At 55.5% G+C, this 20,613-nt stretch overlaps 1 pseudogene; it reads right to left on the minus strand.

The window, feature by feature from the left end:
* LOC142908122 (heterogeneous nuclear ribonucleoprotein Q-like) overlaps nucleotides 1-20,613 on the minus strand; it is a 74,777-nt pseudogene that overhangs the window by 46,036 nt on the left and 8,128 nt on the right.

Below are 20,613 nucleotides of genomic sequence, written 5' to 3' on the forward strand. Positions count from 1 at the left end.
TGAGACAGGACACGTCTTCATGACTCTGCAGAGAAACACTCTTGTTCTGTGAGAGAGACAGAGAGACACAAAGACAGAGAGACACAGAGACAGAGAGACACGTGGTGAGACAGGACATGTCTTCATTACTCTGCAGAGAAACGCACTCTTGTTCTGTGAGAGAGACACAGAGAGACAGAGAGACAGAGACACAGAGACACAGAGACACGTGGTGAGACAGGACACGTCTTCATGACTCTGCAGAGAAACACACTCTTGTTCTGTGAGAGAGACAGAGAGACACAGAGACAGAGAGACACAGAGACACGTGGTGAGACAGGACAAGTCTTCATTACTCTGCAGGGAAAGCCACTCTTGTTCTGTGAGAGAGACAGAGAGACACAGAGACACAGAGACACGTGGTGAGACAGGACATGTCTTCATGACTCCGCAGAGAAACACACTCTTGTTCTGTGAGAGAGACAGAGAGAGAGACACAGAGACAGAGAGACACAGAGACACAGAGACACAGAGACACAGAGACACGTGGTGAGACAGGACACGTCTTCATGACTCTGCAGAGAAACACACTCTTGTTCTGTGAGAGAGACAGAGAGACACAGAGACAGAGAGACACGTGGTGAGACAGGACATGTCTTCATTACTCTGCAGAGAAACGCACTCTTGTTCTGTGAGAGAGACACAGAGACACAGAGACAGAGAGACACAGAGACACACGTGGTGAGACACAGAGACACGTGTTGAGACAGGACATGACTTCATTACTCCGCAGAGAAAGCCACTCTTGTTCTGTGAGAGACACAGAGAGAGAGACACAGAGACACGTGGTGAGACAGGACATGTCTTCATGACTCCGCAGAGAAACGCACTCTTGTTCTGTGAGAGAGAGACACGGGGAGAGAGAGAGACACGGGGGGAGAGACACGGGTGAGAGAGAGACACGGGTGAGAGAGACACGGGAAGAAAGAGACACGGGAGAGAGAGAGACACGGGGAGAGAGAGAGACACGGGGAGAGAGAGAGACACGGGGAGAGAGAGAGACACGGGGAGAGAGAGAGACACGGGGAGAGAGAGAGACACGGGGAGAGAGAGACACGGGGAGAGAGACACGGGGAGAAAGAGAGACACAGGGTGAGAGACACGGGGAGAGAGAGACACGGGGTGAGAGAGACACGGGGAGAGAGACACACGGGGTGAGAGAGACACGGGGAGAGAGAGAGACACGGGGAGAGAGAGACACGGAGAGAGAGAGACACGGGAGAAAGAGAGACACAGGGTGAGAGACACGGGGAGAGAGAGACACGGGGTGAGAGAGACACGGGGAGAGAGACACACAGGGAGAGAGAGACACGGGGAGAGAGAGAGACACGGGGTGAGAGAGACACGGTGAGAGAGACACGGGGTGAGAGAGACACGGGGAGTCTCCCTGTGGCCTCAGGGTAATGATTTACTCCATCACAGAGACTCAGTCGAAAGATGGTGAAAGAGTTACTCATCATCGGCCACTCGGAGGCGAAGGGAGAGAGAGACACGGGGGAGGTCGTTGTATGAGTGAGCGAGTCTCTGAGTGTGAGCGAGTTGATGAGCGAGTTGGTGAGCGAGTTGGTGAGCGAGTTGGCGAGTGAGTTGGTGAGTGAGTTGGCGAGTGAGTTGGTGAGCGAGTTGGCGAGTGAGTTGGTGAGTGAGCTGGTGAGTGAGTTGGTGAGCGAGATGGTGAGCGAGTTGGTGAGCGAGTTGGTGAGCGAGTTGGTGAGCGAGTTGGTGAGCGAGTTGGCTGGCGAGTGAGTTGGTGAGTGAGTTGGCGAGCGAGTTGGCGAGCGAGTTGGCGAGTGAGTTGGTGAGTGAGTTGGTGAGTGAGTTGGTGAGTGAGTTGGTGAGTGAGTTGGTAAGTGAGTTGGTGAATGAGTTGGCGAGCGAGTTGGCGAGCGAGTTGGTGAGTGAGTTGGTGAGTGAGTTGGTGAGTGAGTTGGTGAGTGAGTTGGTGAGTGAGTTGGTAAGCGAGTTGGTGAGTGAGTTGGCGAGCGAGTTGGGGAGTGAGTTGGTGAGTGAGTTGGTGAGTGAGTTGGTAAGCGAGTTGGTGAGTGAGTTGGTGAGTGAGTTGGTGAGCGAGTTGGTGAGTGAGTTGGTGAGCGAGTGGTGAGTGAGTTGGTGAGTGAGTTGGTGAGTGAGTTGGCGAGCGAGTTGGTGAGTGAGTTGGTAAGTGAGTTGGCGAGTGAGTTGGTGAGCGAGTTGGTGAGCGAGTTGGTGAGCGAGTTGGTGAGTGAGTTGGTGAGTTGGTGAGTTGGGGGGCGAGTTGGTGAGTGAGTTGGTGAGCGAGTTGGTGAGTGAGTTGGTGAGTGAGTTGGTGAATTGGGGGGCGAGTTGGTGAGTGAGATGGTGAGCGAGTTGGTGAGTGAGTTGGTGAGTGAGTTGGCGATTGAGTTGGCGAGTGAGTTGGCGAGTGAGTTGGTGAGTTGGTGAGCGAGTCGGTGAGTGAGTCGGTGAGTTGGCGGGCAAGTTGGTGAGTGAGTTGGCAAGTGAGTTGGTGAGTCGTTGAGCGAGTTGTTGAGTCGGTGAGCGAGTTGGTGAGCGAGCTGGTGAGTTGGTGAGCGAGCTGGTGAGTTGGTGAGCGAGTTGTTGAGAGAGCTGGTGAGTTGGTGAGCGAGTTGGTGAGTTGGTGAGCGAGTTGGTGAGTGAGTTGGTGAGTGAGTTGGTGAGCGAGCTGGTGAGTTGGTGAGCGGGTTGGTGAGTTGGCGAGCGAGCTGGTGAGTTGGTGAGCGAGCTGGTGAGGATCACCTGCACGTGGGAGAGGTCGCTGTCCCGGAACTGTTCGAGCACGGCCAACGCTCCGTCCTCGTTAAACTCCTTCAGTGCCTCCAGCGCACGGTCGTCCAGATCCTCGTGGGCCACAGCCCCTACACACACACATACACACACACACACACAGATACACACACAGATACACACGTACACACACACGTACACACACACAGATACACACACACAGATACACACACATACACACGTAAACACACACAGATAAACACACAGATACACTCGTACACACACGTACACACACACAGATACACACACACACACAGATACACACACACACACACGTAAACACACACAGATACACACACAGATACACACACACACGTACACACACACACAGATACACACACACAGATACACACACATAAACACACGTACACACCCACACACGTACACACACACAGATACACACACACACAGATACACACACACACAGATACACACACACACGTACACACACACACAGATACACACACACACGTACACACACACACAGATACACACACACACGTACACACACACACAGATACACAGATACACACACACGAACACACACAGATATACACACACATACACACACACACGTACACACACACAGATACACACACAGATATACACACACACACACACGTACACACACACAGATACACACACGTACACACGTACAGATACACACACACAGACACACACACACGTACACACACACACACACGTACACACACACACGTACACACCCACACACGTACACACACGTACACACATACACGTACAGATACACACACACACACGTACACACACACACGTACACACACATAAACACACACACACCCACACACATACACACACACACACACGTACACACACACACACAGATACACACACACACACAGATACACACACACACACACAGATACACACACATAAACACACGTACACACACACACGTACACCCACACACACACACGTACACACACGTACACACACACACAGATACACACACACACAGATACACACACACACGCACACACCCACACACATACACACGTAAACACACACGTAAACACACACAGATACACGCACACACACGTACACACACACACACGTACACACACACACAGATACACACACACACGTACACACACACACACGTACACACACACACGTACACACACGCACACACACACACAGATACACACACACACACGCACACACACACGTACACACACACAGATATACACACACACACACACACAGATACACACACACACACGTACACACACACACGTACACACATACACACACGTACACACACACACAGATACACACACACACGTAGACACACACACGTACACGCGTACACACGTACACACACGTACACACACGTACACACGTACACACACACGTACACACACACACGTACACACACACACGTACACACACACACGTACACACACACGTACACACACACACGTACACACACACACGTACACACACACACGTACATTAAGATCCGCCCCCCCCACCGCCATGTAGCCTTAACAGACTGTTGGGGCAAGTGCTGTTAGCCAGTAGCAGCAGCAGCGCCTATGAACACACAGAGACAAAGATCCCCCGTGTAGCCTTACCAGACCGTCGGGGCAAGTGCTGTTAGCGAGCACCTATGAAGGCCAGAACGGTACACAAGGGGGTGGGTGGCCAGCACCACGCCCGACCGCCTTTGTCTCCCCAGTGGCGATGTTTACTACACACCGCACCAGGTACTCATCTGAGGCCGAGTCGACCTAGGGGAGGCCCGGGACCGGTTCAGATAATCGTCACTGGTGTTGGCCGTGAGCGGGAATCGAACCCGTGTCGCCAGGTTCATAGCCCAGTGACGAAGAAATGATCAGTCTATAATTTTAACGGTAGGTTTATTTGAACAAGTGAGAGACAGAATAACAACAACAACATGCAGACATACGCATGTCAAAGATTTCTGGCTCCCAGGTGTCTTTTATACGGGCAATGAGCTGAGATTAGGAGCACACCCTTGAAGGGAGTGCTCCTAATCTCAGCTTGTTTCCTGTACAATGGTGGTCGTGGTTACTTATGCCCCCACCGAAGACGAACATCCGTGGAGGGATGCAGGCAAAGCCGATGAGTTGGATGCCTTCTATGACCTCCTGTCACAGGTGCTGGCTAAAGTGGCCCCTCGGGATAGAGTCATCATGTTGGGTGACTTCAATGCCCGAGTTGGTCACGATGCTGGGACCTGGTCTGGAGTGATTGGAGGGCATGGGCCAGATCAGCTCAATAACAACGGTAGGAGGCTGCTAGATTTTTGTGCAGCCCATGGGCTTGTCATTACCAACACGCTGTTCCGGCATCGGCGCATCCACACAACATCATGGATGCATGCCGGGTCCAAGCAAGAACATCTGCTGGACTACATAGTGACGGACCAGCGGATGCAAGCCCATGTCCTTGACACCAGGACCTACCGTGTAGCTGATCTGCCCTCTGACCATCGACTAGTCTTCTGTAAGATGCGCCTGCCATTCTTCCACTCCAGGACCTCATTCCAACCTAAAGTGGCCTGGTCTCAGTTATCTGATGAAAGTTGCAAGCGAGAATTTCATCATCGCTTGCGGCTGGGATTGGCATCGTCCCCGACTCCTCCTGATGTCGAGGGTAAATGGGTGAGGTTTAGGACTGTGACTCATGCAGCTGCAATGGCTGCTTTGGGTACGCGGTCCAGACCTCCCCAGAGACCCTGGCTGACAGAGGAGGTGTTCAGGATGGTTGAGAAAAAGCGACAGGCCCACTGTCATCGGCTACAGAATCCCACGTCAGAGAATGAGGAGGCTTACCGCAGCCTTCGCTCGGAGGTTCGGAGAGCCGTGAGGCGCTGCAAGGATGGGTGGTGGTCGCGGGTTGCTGAGGAGATGGAGTCTGCCTCAGTGGCCCGTGATCACAAATCTCTATTTAACTCCATCAAAAAAGTAACCTGCAGCGCCACACCTATTACCATCATTAGGGGAAAATACGGTGATCCAATCTCCGACCCCCAGGAACAGGTTTGCAGATTTGCTGAGCATTTCTGTGAGGTCCTGGGGGAGGGAAAATCCCTCAGCCAGGAAAACATCGTGGCACAAAGTGAGGATGACCCTGCTGAGGCTGCGGTGCCTCAAATATTGGAAGAATTCACCCCCTGTGAGTGGCTGGCTGAGGTGCCATCTGTTGAGGAAGTACTGAAGGCGATCCGGAGTCTGAGACCAGGAAAGGCAGCGGGCAGAGATGATCTCCCAAGCGAAATGCTGAGGGAGGGTGGCGTTTGTGCACAGACTGCCCTATATGACATCATAACAACAGTCTGGACCACTGGACGGGTTCCGCAGGATTGGAAGGATGCCCTGGTGGTCCCCCTTTTTAAGAAGGGGAACCGCACAGACTGTAACAACTACAGGGGCATCTCACTCCTCAGTGTGCCAGGAAAGGTCCTGGCAAGGATTATTCAACATCGCCTTGCCAGGCACGCCGAGGAGAGGCTTGCAGAGCCCCAATGCGGTTTCAGGAAAGGGCGGTCCTGCACAGATGCCATATTTTCTGTCCGTCTGCTACAGCAGAGGTGTAGGGAATTCCAACAAAACCTACATCTCTGCTTTATTGACCTGGTCAAGGCCTATGATACCATTAGTAGGCCTGGGCTCTGGGTCGTTCTTCGTGCTTTTGGAGTACCTGACCCTCTGCTCACGATCATTAAGGACCTTCATGATGGTGAGCGGGCCCGGGTAAAACTACGTGGCCGGGAGTCAGAGCCATTCCCTGTACACCTTGGGGTGCGACAGGGATGTCCTCTGGCTCCCACATTATTTAACATCTATTTTGACCACGTAGTTCGTGAAGCCTTCAAAAGCTGTACCGGGGGAATCTCCATATGGTACAGATATAATGGGAGGCTGATCGATGCCCGGGTGCGGTCAAGGGATGGCTCCCTATTGCTCAACCACGTTATGTATGCTGATGACTTGGTAATAGCTGCTCATTCAGAGGAGGAGTTGGAGACGCTGCTGCTGAGACTGGAGCGTGCCACTAAGAGGTGGGGCCTTACCATCAGCCCCACCAAAACTAAGCACCTGCCTGGGTATTTTGTACCATCGGACACTCCACCCCCACAACTCCCAATCGGTGATGGGGCAGTTGTGGAAAGAGTGGAGAGTTTCCCATACCTGGGCAGTGTGCTTATGACCGGCTCCAGTTTAACAGCAGAGGTCTCACTCCGAATCAGTCGAGCGGCAATATCTTTTCATCGGTTGCGTAACGCTGTGTGGAAGCTACCTGGTCTGTCGCTCCGCACTAAGCTTCAGGTCTTCTCGGCCACGGTCATTCCCTCCCTTCTCTACGCTTGTGAAACGTGGACCCCCCTAATGGAGCATCTTCGCCGGTTAGCAACATTTAGGCTGGCCTGCCTACGATCCATCCTGGGTTTAACCAGACTGGATTGTGTGAGGAGCTCACAAATCCTTGAAAGTTCTGGGCAAAGTCCCATCAGTGAGCTCCTCCGGCGGGCAAGGCTGCGATGGCTGGGTCATGTAGCCCGCATGCCCAGCCACCGCATGCCGAAACAGCTTTTGTTTGGCCGGGTCGAGGGGGCTAAGCGGGCGCGGCACGGGCTAGAGAAGAGATGGAGTGACGTGGTACAGGAGGACGTGGAGCTGAGTGGACTTGCCGATGACTGGTACCAGCGGTGTCAAGATCGGCCTCTGTGGAGGAGGCTCGTGAAGGACGCTGCTACTGGGCAGTTGGAGGCAGTCGCCCTCCAACAACAACGGAGGGCGGAGGAGCGACGCTCACAACAGCGAGCGGAGCGCCGGGTGGCTAAAGCACAGCAGGTTGGCACAGTAGGGGCACAGGTGGTGCATCAGCCAGTCATCTCAGTCAGTCGACCCGTAGCACCTGCTGGGTCTGCCCCGTGACCTCCTGCCAGCGGGCGTTCGACACTTCACGTGGCCTCAGGGTGCACATAGCCTGGCACAAGCGTCGTGGTGACGTCACCGCCACTTAGTGGCGAATGGCGGTTGTTGTTGTGTCTATCTGCGTGTATCCATCTGCGCGTGTCTATCTGTGTGTATCTATCTGTGCGTGTCTATCTGTGCGTATCTATCTGCGTGTCTACTATCTGCGCGTGTCTACTATCTGCGCGTGTCTACCTGTGTGTCTACCTGCGTGTGTCTACCTGCGTGTCTATCTGCGTGCGTGTCTATCTGCGTGCGTGTCTACCTGCGTGTCTACCTGTGAATGTCTACCTGCGTGTCTACCTGTGCGTGTCTACCTGCGTGTCTACCTGCGTGTCTACCTGTGCGTGTCTACCTGCGTGTCTACCTGCGTGTCTATCTGCGTGTCTATCTGCGTGCGTGTCTACCTGCGCGTGTCTATCTGCGTGCGCGTGTCTATCCGCGCGCGCGTCTGACCGGATCTGTAGACGTCCAGCAGTGCTGTGGTGACCCTCGCCGAGATTCCGGCCTCCAGCAGCAGAGACCGCTCCTCGCCCAGCTCCATCTCCTCCTCCTCCTCTGCCTCCACCGCCTCCTCTGCCTCCTCCACCGCCTCCTCTGCCTCCACTGCCTCCACTGCCTCCGCCGCCTCCTTCAGCTTCTTCAGCTTCTCGCCACCCGCGGCCGCAGCGACCCCCACGGCACCGCCGGCCCCTGGCCCCTCCTCGCTCTTCCCCACCTCGGGGCCCCCCGCCACGAGGCCGTCCACCCCCGCGTCCGGGGCCCCCCAACTTTCTCCGCGGCGGGGGGCACGGCGGGGGCGGCCGACACCGACACCGACGACGCCATCGGCACGCCGGTGTCCATCGGCTCCTCGGCCGAAGTGGCAGCCCCTCCGCCTCCATTCACCTCCTCAGACATCGCTACGGGGGAGGGGTGGGGAAGGGGGTAGAGAGATGGAGGGGGAGATTGGGGGGCAGAGGGGGAGATATGGAGGGAGAGATGGGAGGAGGGGTGAGAGGAGGGGATAGAGAGATGGAGGGGAGATGGATGGGGGAGATTGGGGGCAGAATGGGAGATATGGAGGGAGAGATGGGAGGAGGGGTGAGAAGAGGGGTGAGAGGGTAGAGAGGTGGAGGGGAGATGGAGGGGGAGATTGGGGGAGGGAGAGATATGGAGGGAGATGGGAGGAGGGATAAGAGGGGGGATGAGGGGGTAGAGAGATGGAGGGGAGATTGGGGGAGGGAGAGATATTGAGATGGGGGAGGGGTAAGAGGGGGGATGAGGGGGTAGAGAGATGGAGGGGAGATTGGGGGAGGGAGATGGGAGGAGGGGTGAGAAGAGGGGTGAGAGGGTAGAGAGATGGAGGGGGAGATTGGGGGAGGGAGAGATATTGAGATGGGGGAGGGGTGAGAGGGGGGGATGAGGGGGTAGAGAGATGGAGGGGAGATTGGGGAGGGAGAGATGGGAGGAGGGGTGAGAGGGGGGTAGAGAGATGGAGAGGAGATGGAGGGGGAGATTGGGGGCAGAGGGGGAGATATGGAGGGAGATGGGAGGAGGGGTGAGAAGAGGGGATGAGGGGGGTAGAGAGATGGAGGGGGAGATTGGAGGAGATGGGGGGCAGAGGGGGAGATATGGAGGGAGATGGGAGGAGTGAGAGGGTAGAGAGATGGAGGGGAGATGGAGGGGGAGATTGGGGGAGGGAGAGATATTGAGGGAGAGATGGAGGAGGGGTGAGTGGGGGGGTGAGGGGGGTAGAGAGATGGAGGGGAGATTGGGGGGCAGAGGGGGAGATATGGAGGGAGAGATGGAGGAGGGGTGAGTGGGGGGGTGAGGGGGTAGAGAGATGGAGGGGGAGATTGGGGGGCCAAGAGGGGGAGATATGGAGGGAGAGATGGGAGGAGGGGGATGGAGGGATGGGGGGTAGAGAGATGGAGGGGAGATTGGGGGAGAGAGATGGGGGGCAGAGGGGGAGAGATGGAGGAGAGATGGGAGGAGGGGTGAGAAGGGGGGGTAGAGAGATGGAGGGGAGATGGAGGGGGAGGATTGGGGGGCAGAGGGGGAGATATGGAGGGAGAGATGGGAGGAGGGTGAGAAGAGGGGTGAGGGGGTAGAGAGATGGAGGGGGAGATTGGGGGGAGATTGGGGGCAGAGGGGAGATATGGAGGGAGATGGGAGGAGGGGTAGAGGGGGATGAGGGGGTAGAGAGATGGAGGGGAGATTGGGGGAGGGAGATGGGAGGAGGGGTGAGAAGAGGGGTGAGAGGGTAGAGAGATGGAGGGGGAGATTGGGGTGGGAGAGATTTGAGATGGGGGAGGGGTGAGAGGGGGGATGAGGGGGTAGAGAGATGGAGGGGAGATTGGGGAGGGAGAGATGGGAGGAGGGGTGAGAGGGGGGTAGAGAGATGGAGAGGAGATGGAGGGGGAGATTGGGGGCAGAGGGGGAGATATGGAGGGAGATGGGAGGAGGGGTGACAAGGGGGATGAGGGGGTAGAGAGATGGAGGGGAGATGGAGATTGGGGGAGGGAGATGGGGGAGGGGTAAGAGGGGGGAATGAGGGGGTAGAGAGATGGAGGGGGAGATTGGGGGAGGGAGAGATATTGAGATGGGAGGGGTGAGAGGATAGAGAGATGGAGGGGAGATGGAGGGCAGAGGGGGATATATGGAGGGAGAGATGGGAGGAGGGATAAGAGGGGGGATGAGGGGGTAGAGAGATGGAGGGGATATTGGGGGGAGATTGGGGGCAGAGGGGGAGATATGGAGGGAGAGATGGGAGGAGGGGTGAGAAGAGGGGTAGAGAGATGGAGGAGATGGAGGGCAGAGGGGGAGATATGGAGGGAGAGATGGGAGGAGGGGTAAGAGGGGGGATGAGGGGGTAGAGAGATGGAGGGGAGATTGGGGGCAGAGGGGGAGATATGAAGGGAGAGATGGGAGGAGGGGTGAGAGGGGGGTAGAGAGATGGAGGGGAGATGGAGGGGGAGATTGGGAGAGGGAGAGATATGAGGGGGTAGAGAGATGGAGGGGAGATTGGGGGAGGGAGAGATATGAAGGGAGAGATGGGAGGAGGGGTGAGAGGGGGGTAGAGAGATGGAGGGGAGATGGAGGGGGAGATTGGGGGCAGAGGGGGAGATATGGAGGGAGAGATGGGAGGAGGGGTGAGAGGGGGGTAGAGAGATGGAGGGGAGATGGAGGGGGAGATTGGGGGAGGGAGAGATATGAGGGGGTAGAGAGATGGAGGGGAGATTGGGGGAGGGAGAGATATGAAGGGAGAGATGGGAGGAGGGGTGAGAGGGGGGTAGAGAGATGGAGGGGAGATGGAGGGGGAGATTGGGGGCAGAGGGGGAGATATGGAGGGAGATGGGAGGAGTGAGAGGGTAGAGAGATGGAGGGGAGATTGGGGGAGGGAGATGGAGGAGGGGTGAGAAGAGGGGTGAGAGGGTAGATAGATGGAGGGGAGATTGGGGAGGGGTGAGAGGGGGGGGTAGGGAGATGGAGGGAGATAGGGGGGGCAGAGGAGGAGATATGGAGGGAGAGATGGGAGGAGGGGTGAGGGGGTAGAGAGATGGAGGGGAGATGGGGGGGCAGAGGAGGAGATATGGAGGGAGAGATGGGAGGAGGAGTGAGAGGGTAGAGAGATGGAGGGGAGATTGGGGGAGGGAGATGGGGGGCGCAGAGGGGGAGATATTGAGCGAGAGATGTAGATTGGAGGTGAGGGAGAGGGGAGGGATATGGGTGGGGGGGAGGGGAGATGGGGGGGGTATAAGAGGAGAGGGAGGGGGGGAGAGAGAGGTGATTAGTTGAGTCCACAGCTGTGTGGTGATGGTGGTGATGGTGGTGGTGATGCTGGTGGTGATGGTGATGATGGTGGTGATGGTGGTGGTGATGATGGTGGTGATGGTGGTGGTGATGGTGGTGGTGGTGATGATGATGGTGGTGATGATGGCAACCCCTCCCCTCCTGCACATCACCTCAGACATCGCTACGCAGGCCGAGAGAGAGACGCGGGGAGAGAGACGCGGGGAGAGACAGGGGAGAGAGAGACGCGGGGAGAGACACGGGGAGAGAGACGCGGGGAGAGAGACGCGGGGAGAGAGACGCGGGGAGAGAGACGCGGGGAGAGAGACGCGGGGAGAGAGACGCACGGAGAGAGACGCACGGAGAGAGACGCACGGAGAGAGACACGGGGAGAGAGACACGGGGAGAGAGACACGGGGAGAGAGACACGGGGAGAGAGACACGGGTAGAGAGACACGGGGAGAGAGACACGGGGAGAGAGACACGGGGAGAGAGACACGGGGAGAGAGACACGGGGAGAGAGACACGGGGAGAGAGACACGGGGAGAGAGACACGGGGAGAGAGACGCGGGGAGAGAGACGCGGGGAGAGAGAGAGAGAGACACGGGGAGAGAGAGAGACGGGGAGAGAGAGACACAGGGAGAGAGAGACACAGGGAGAGAGACACGGGAGAGAGAGACACGGGGAGAGAGAGAGACACGGGGAGTCTCCCTGTGGCCTCAGGCTAAAGATTTCCTCCATCACGGAGACTCAGTCGAAAGATGGTGAAAGAGTTACTCATCACCGGCCACTCGGAGACATGGGGAGAAAGACACGGGGGGAGACACGGGTAGAGAGACACGGGGGGAGACACGGAGAGAGAGACACGGGAGGAGAGACACGGGGAGACACGGAGAGAGAGACACGGGGAGACACGGAGAGACACGGGTAGACACAGGTAGAGAGACACGGGGAGACACGGGTAGAGAGACACGGGTAGAGAGACACGGGAGACACGGAGAGAGAGACACGGGGAGACACAGGTAGACAGACACGGGGAGACACGGGGGAAGACACGGGGAGACACAGGAAGATAGACACGGGGGGAGACACGGGGAGACAGGTAGAGAGACACGGGGAGACACGGGTAGAGAGGCACGGGGAGACACGGGGGGGAGACACGGGAAGACACAGGTAGACACAGGTAGAGAGACACGGGGAGACACAGGTAGAGAGACACGGGTAGAGAGACACGGGAGACACAGGGAGACACGGAGAGAGAGGCACGGGGAGACACAGGGAGACAGGTAGAGAGACACGGGGAGACACGGGTAGAGAGGCACGGGGAGACACGGGGGGAGACACGGGTAGAGAGACACGGGGAGACACAGGTAGACACAGGTAGAGACACGGGGAGACACGGGTAGAGAGACATGGGAGACACAGGGAGACACGGGGGGAGACACGGAGAGAGAGGCACGGGGAGACACAGGGAGACAGGTAGAGAGACACGGGGAGACACGGGTAGGGAGACACGGGGAGACACGGGCAGAGAGGCACGGGGAGACACAGGAAGAGAGACACGGGGAGACACGGAGAGAGAGGCACGGGGAGACACGGGGGGAGAGACGGAGAGAGAGGCACGGGGAGACACAGGGAGACAGGTAGAGAGACACAGGGAGACAGGTAGAGAGACACGGGGAGACACGGGTAGGGAGACACGGGGAGACACAGGAAGAGAGACACGGGGAGACACAGGAAGAGAGACACGGGGAGACACGGAGAGAGAGGCACGGGGAGACACGGAGAGAGAGGCACGGGGAGACATGGGGGGAGAGACACGGGGAGACGCGGGAAGACAAGCCTGGGGAGACAGGGAGAGACTCGGGGAGACCGAGACATTAGGAGGGGAGACGGACACCGATACACAAGAGGGAGACCAAATGCTCACCGACACAATCTTTTGACGGGATGTCAAAACATTTACGGGTACGAGTGTAGAAATGTGGAGAGGGAGGGGTGTTAATCAAGTCTTAATTATCGATCGTATATGGAAAGAGACATCTGGTGGTGAAAATCCTCTCAACCGACACCAACTATGCCAAACAAGTCACAACTGCTGAACATTGCGTGCCTCGAGGTGCACCTAGCCTGGCACAAGCGTCCGTGTCTCTCTCGCCCCGTGTCTCTCTCTCTCGCCCCGTGTCTCTCTCTCTCCTCCCGTGTCTCTCTCTCGCCCCGTGTCTCTCTCTCCCCCCGTGTCTCTCTCTCTCCTCCCGTGTCTCTCTCTCGCCCCGTGTCTCTCTCTCGCCCCGTGTCTCTCTCTCTCCCCCCGTGTCTCTCTCTCGCCCCCCGTGTCTCTCTCTCGCCCCCCGTGTCTCTCTCTTGCTCCGTGTCTCTCTCTCGCCCCGTGTCTCTCTCTCGCCCCGTGTCTCTCTCTCCCCCCGTGTCTCGCACTCTCCCCCCGTGTCTCTCTCTCCCCGTGTCTCTCTCTCACCCCGTGTCTCTCTCTCTCCCCCCGTGTCTCTCTCTCGCCCCCCGTGTCTCCCTCTCTCGCCCCGTGTCTCTCTCTCGCCCCGTGTCTCTCTCTCTCGCCCCGTGTCTCTCTCTCGCCCCGTGTCTCTCTCTCCCCCCGTGTCTCTCTCTCTCGCCCCGTGTCTCTCTCTCCCTGGCTCTCTCTCTCGCCCCGTGTCTCTCTCTCTCTCCCCGTGTCTCTCTCACCCCGTGTCTCTCTCTCACCCCGTGTCTCTCTCTCCCCGTGTCTCTCTCTCTCCCTGTCTCTCTCTCTCGCCCCGTGTCTCTCTCTCTCCCCCCGTATCTCTCTCTCTCCCCCCGTGTCTCTCTCTCTCCCCCCGTGTCTCTCTCTCTCCCCCCGTGTCTCTCTCTCTCCCCGTGTCTCTCTCTCGCCCCGTGTCTCTCTCTCGCCCCGTGTCTCTCTCTCTCGCCCCGTGTCTCTCTCTCTCGCCCCGTGTCTCTCTCCCTGTGTCTCTCTCCTCCCGTGTGTCTCTCTCTCCCCGTGTCTCTCTCCCCCCGTGTCTCTCTCTCCCCGTGTCTCTCTCCCCTGCTCCCCGTGTCTCTTTCCCCGTGTCTCTCTCCCCCCGTGTCTCTCTCCCTCTGTGTCTCTCTCCCCACGTGTCTCTCTCCCCACGTGTCTCTCTCTCCCCACGTGTCTCTCTCCCCACGTGTCTCTCTCTCCCCACGTGTCTCTCTCTCCCCCCGTGTCTCTCTCTCCCCCCGTGTCTCTCTCTCCCCACGTGTCTCTCTCCCCGTGTCTCTCTCTCTCTCCCCGCGTCTTCCTCTCTCTCCACAGCATTCTCTCTATCCGTGTCTCTCTCCCCCCGTGTCTCTCTCCCTGTGTCTCTCTCCTCACGTGTCTCTCCCCCCACGTGTCTCTCTCTCCCCGTGTCTCTCTCTCCCTGTGTCTCTCTCTCCACGTGTCTCTCTCCCCCCGTGTCTCTCTCCCTGTGTCTCTCTCTCCCCACGTGTCTCTCTCTCCCCACGTGTCTCTCTCTCCCTGTCTCTCCACGTGTCTCTCCCCCCGTGTCTCTCTCTCCCTGTCTCTCCACGTGTCTCTCCCCCGTGTCTCTCTCTCCCTGTCTCTCCACGTGTCTCTCCCCCCGTGTCTCTCTCTCCCTGTGTGTCTCTCTCCCCACGTGTCTCTCTCTCCCCCCGTGTCTCTCTCCCCACGTGTCTCCCCCCCCCCCCGTGTCTCTCTCTCCCCACGTGTCTCTCTCTCTCTCCCCGCGTCTTCCTCTCTCTCCACAGCATTCTCTCTATCCGTGTCTCTCTCCACACGTGTCTCTCCCCACGTGTCTCTCCCTCTCCCTGTGTCTCTCTCCCCCCGTGTCTCTCTCTCCCCGTGTCTCTCTCCACGTGTCTCTCTCCTCATGTGTCTCTCTCCCCACATGTCTCTCTCTCCCCGTGTCTCTCTCTCCCCACGTGTCTCTCTCTCCTCATGTGTCTCTCTCTCCCCACGTGTCTCTCTCTCCCCGTGTCTCTCTCTCCCCACGTGTCTCTCTCTCCCTGCGTCTTCCTCTCTCTCCACAGCATTCTCTCTATCCGTGTCTCTCTCCCCCCGTGTCTCTCTCTCCTGCCGTGTCTCTCTCTTCCCACGTGTCTCTCTCTCCCCACGTGTCTCTCTCCCCCCGTGTCTCTCTCTCCCCACGTGTCTCTCTCTCCCCACGTGTCTCTCTCCCCCCGTGTCTCTCTCCCCCCGTCTCTCTCCACGTGTCTCTCTCCCCCCGTGTCTCTCTCCCCACGTGTCTCTCTCCACGTGTCTCTCTCCCCACGTGTCTCTCTCCCTGTGTCTCTCTCTCCCACGTGTCTCTCTCTCCCCACGTGTCTCTCTCTCCCCACGTGTCTCTCTCTCCCCACGTGTCTCTCTCCCCCCGTGTCTCTCTCTCCCCACGTGTCTCTCTCCCCCCGTGTCTCTCTCCCCCCGTCTCTCTCCACGTGTCTCTCTCCCCACGTGTCTCTCTCCACGTGTCTCTCTCCCCCCGTGTCTCTCTCTCCCACGTGTCTCTCTCTCCTGCCGTGTCTCTCTCTCCCCACGTGTCTCTCTCTCCCCACGTGTCTCTCTCTCTCTCCCCGCGTCTTCCTCTCTCTCCACAGCATTCTCTCCCCCCGTGTCTCTCTCCCCCCGTCTCTCTCCCTGTGTCTCTCTCTCTCCACGTGTCTCTCTCCCCCCCGTGTCTTAGTGGTGGCAGCTGTCGTTATTTGTCTGTGGGGAGTGAGTGAGTGAGTGGTGAGTGGTGGTGCAGCGGGTACGTAGCATGTCAGCAGGCAAAGATGCAAGTCCGATTCCCGCTCACGGCCAACGAAACGAGTGAACGTCTGAACCCAGTTTCTGGGCCTCCCCTTACGTCGATTAGATTCAATCCCTAAACATCGGCACTGGAGAGACAAAGGCGGCCGGGCGTGGTTGTTGGCCACCCCCACAGTGCCAGTTGGCCTTCATAGGATGCTCGCTACTCGCTAACAGCGCTTGCATCCCGGCAGTCTGTCGAGGCTACACGGGGAGGGAGGGGGGTTATCTTTTGTCTTTAACTTTTTTATTTCTGCGTTCCGAGTTGGTGAATGAGTTGCGTGTTGGCAATGGGCGCGAATGAATGGGGCCATCAAATGAACGAGTGGACAGGCGAGTGGGTGAATGAATGGTTGCGATTGGACGAGCGGGCGAGTGATCTGGTGAGAGTGGGCGAATGGTTGGTCGAGTGAATTGGTTAAAGAGTGAATGAGGGGGTGACGGAATAAGTGAGCGGGTGATTTGAGCGAGTAATTTGGTAATGAGTGAATGGGTGGATGAATGAGCGCGCGCGCGATTGGGTGAGCGGGTGAATGAATGGGTGATTGAATTAGTTTGATCGGGTGATTGAATGAGTGAGTGGGTGAAGGAATGGGTGAGCCAGTGAGTGAATGGGTGAGTGAATGAGTGAGCGGGTGATTGAATGAGTGAGTCAGTGAGTGAATGGGTGAGTGAATGGGTGATTGAATGAGTGAGCGGGTGATTGAATGAGTGAGCGGGTGAATGAACGGTTGAGTGAATGGGTGAGTCAGTGAGTGAATGGGTGAGTGAACGGGTGATTGAATGAGTGAGCGGGTGATTGAATGAGCGGGTGAGTGAATGGGTAAGGCGGCGAGTGAGAGGGTGAATGAATGGGTGACTGGGTGAGTCAGTGAGTGAACGGGTGAGCAGGTGAGTGAATGGGTGAGTGAATGAGTGAGCGGGTGATTGAATGAGTGAGCGGGTGATTGAATCAGCGGGTGAGTGAATGAGTGAGTCAGTGAGTGAATGGGTGAGCAGGTGAATGAACGGGTGAGTGAATGGGTCAGTTAGTGAGTGATTGAATGAGTGAGCGGGTGATTGAATGAGCGGGTGAGTGAATGGGTAAGGCGGCGAGTGAGAGGGTGAATGAATGGGTGACTGGGTGAGTAAGTGAGTGAATGGGTGAGCCAGTGAGTGAACGGGTGAGCAGGTGAGTGAATAGGTGAGTGAATGAGTGAGCGGGTGATTGAATGAGTGAGTCAGTGAGTGAATGGGTGAGTGAATGGGTGATTGAATGAGTGAGCGGGTGAATGAACGGTTGAGTGAATGGGCGAGTCAGTGAGCGAATGGGTGAGTGAATGGATGATTGAATGAGTCAGCGGGTGATTGGATGAGCGGGTGAGTGAATGGGTAAGCCGGTGAGTGAGAGGGTGAATGAATGGGTGAGTGAATGGGTGAGTCAGTGAGTGAATGGGTGAGTGAGCGGGTGATTGAATGAGTGAGTCAGTGAGTGAATGGGTGAGTGAATGGGTGAGTGAATGGGTGATTGAATGGGTGAGCGGGTGATTGAATGAGCGGGTGAGTGAATGGGTAAGGCGGTGAGTGAGAGGGTGAATGAATATACCAAGTTGGCAGTCGATAACCACATTGGGAAGTGGATTAAAATCGAGTTGCAAGATTTGAAACAGACAGTGTTAATAGAAATCGTGTAACAATGTTTAAAAATAGATTTTTAAACAATTGTTAATCACAGAATATGGGGTATCGTCATCAGTATGACACACACACATATACCAAGTTGGCAGTCGATAACCACATTGTGAAGTGGATTAAAATCGAGTTGCAAGATTTGAGACAACTACAGAGTTAATAGAAAGAGTGTAACTATAATGTTTAAAAATAGATTTTTTAAACATTTTAAATCACATAATATGGTATCGTCATCAGTATGACACACACACACACATACCAAGTTGGCAGTCGATAACCACATTGTGATGTGGGTTAAAATCGAGTTGCAAGATTTGAAACAAGTGTTATTAGAAAGCGTGTAACAATAATGTTTAAAAATATATTTGTAAACATTATTGTTAATCACAGAATATGGGGTATCGTCATCAGTATGACACACACACACATATATACCAAGTTGGCAGTCGATAAACCACATTGGGAAGTGGATTAAAATCGAGTTGCAAGATTTGAGACAACTACAGAGTTAATAGAAAGCGTGTAACAATAATGTTTAAAAATATATTTTTTAAACATTATTGTTAATGACAATATGGTATCGTCATCAGTATGACACACACACAGACACACATATACCAAGTTGGCAGTCGATAACCACATTGTGAAGTGGGTTAAAATCGAGTTGCAAGATTTGAAACAAGTGTTATTAGAAAGCGTGTAACAATAATGTTAAAAATATATTTTTAAAACAATTGTTAATCACAGAATATGGGGTATCGTCATCAGTATGACATACACAGACACACAATAATGTTTAAAAATAGATTTTTAAACATTTTTTAATCACAGAATATGGGGTATCGTCATCAGTATGACACACACACAGACACACACCAAGTTGGCAATCGATAAACCACATTGGGAAGTGTGTTGCCAAACTCGCCGGTTCTATTCGGACAGGTTTGTACCGTCACCTGATAAAGGCCACTTGTGTTGTGGCCGAAAGCGTCGTGACTTCACCGAATTGAACGAAATCGCGCGCGTGGACCCCTTGCAGTAACGCAAGCTTCGAATCTACGAGCGGATTCACATCTGGTCGCAAGATTTGAGGATACGGCAGTGCTGATCTACCAAAGCTCTTTCCGTCCACTTGCAGGGATTCCATAGTCTTGGCACTTTCGGGCAAAGTCGCGGGGAAACGGGGGGAACAATAACAACAATTAAATTCTCAGCCGCTCCCTCGCCTGAGCAAGGCCGCTGGCGATGCGGGCCGAAACGTCGCGAGAATCGTATTTCGCCTTTGTATTGTTATCGTTTTTAATCATCGTCTCCCTTCGACGCGACCCAAGCAAATCGAATCGCCCCCTGCAGTCACGAAAGCTTCAAATCAAAATTCACGAGCTGTTTTTTTTTGTTTGTTGTTGAAGATCTCCAAACGGCGAAACTAGATTAAACCTTCGATCTTGATTTTGAAGCCCTTGTGACTCGCACGGGAATCCCGTCACGGAGGGAGGTGATAAAGCACGACGTTTCGGGCTCAACGCAACGTGCAACATGTTCTTGCGAGGGGTCAAAATCACTCTGGACTGACCACACACACACACGTGATGAACATGCACACGCACACACACACGCGGCTCTTGATCATTTAAGGGGCAAATGCAGTTAGCGAGCACCTATTAAGGCAACAAAGATCCCCCATATAGCCTCGACAGACTGTAGGGGCAAGTGCTGTTAGCGAGCACCTATTCAGCCAACAAAGATCCCCCATATAGCCCCCAACAGACTGTAGGGGCAAGTGTTGTTAGTGAGCACCTATTAAGGTTTCAAGATCCCCCAAATAGCCCCAAAAGACTGTAGGGGCAAGTGCTGTTAGCGAGCACCTATTCAGCCAACAAAGATCCCCCATATAGCCCCCAACAGACTGTAGGGGCAAGTGTTGTTAGCGAGCACCTATTAAGGTTTCAAGATCCCCCATATAGCCTCGACAGACTGTAGGGGCAAGTGCTGTTAGTGAGCACCTATTAAGGCAACAAAGATCCCCCATATAGCCTCGACAGACTGTAGGGGCACGTGCTGTTAGCGAGCACCTATTAAGGTTTCAAGATTCCCCATATAGCCTCGACAGACTGTGGGGGCAAGTGCTGTTAGCGAGCACCTATTAAGGCAACAAAGATCCCCCATACAGCCTCAAGACTGTAGGGGCAAGTGCTGTTAGTGAGCACCTATTAAGGCAACAAAGATCCCCCATATAGCCCTCAACAGACTGTAGGGGCAAGTGCTGTTAGCGAGCACCTATTAAGGCAACAAAGATCCCCCATACAGCCTCAAGACTGTAGGGGCAAGTGCTGTTAGTGAGCACCTATTAAGGCAATAAAGATCCCCCATACAGCCTCAAGACTGTAGGGGCAAGTGCTGTTAGCGAGCACCTATTAAGGCAACAAAGATCCCCCATATAGCCTTGACAGACTGCAGGGGCAAGTGCTGTTAGCGAGCACCTAAGGCAACAAAGATCCCCCATATAGCCTCAACAGACTGTAGGGGCAAGTGCTGTTAGCGAGCACCTATTAATGCAACAAAGATCCCCCATATAGC

Source organism: Petromyzon marinus (genome assembly GCF_048934315.1).
Source record: "Petromyzon marinus isolate PM22_M1 ecotype Great Lakes invasive population chromosome 73 unlocalized genomic scaffold, UKy_Petmar_22M1.pri1.0 chr73_unloc.1, whole genome shotgun sequence".
NCBI lineage: Eukaryota > Metazoa > Chordata > Hyperoartia > Petromyzontiformes > Petromyzontidae > Petromyzon > Petromyzon marinus.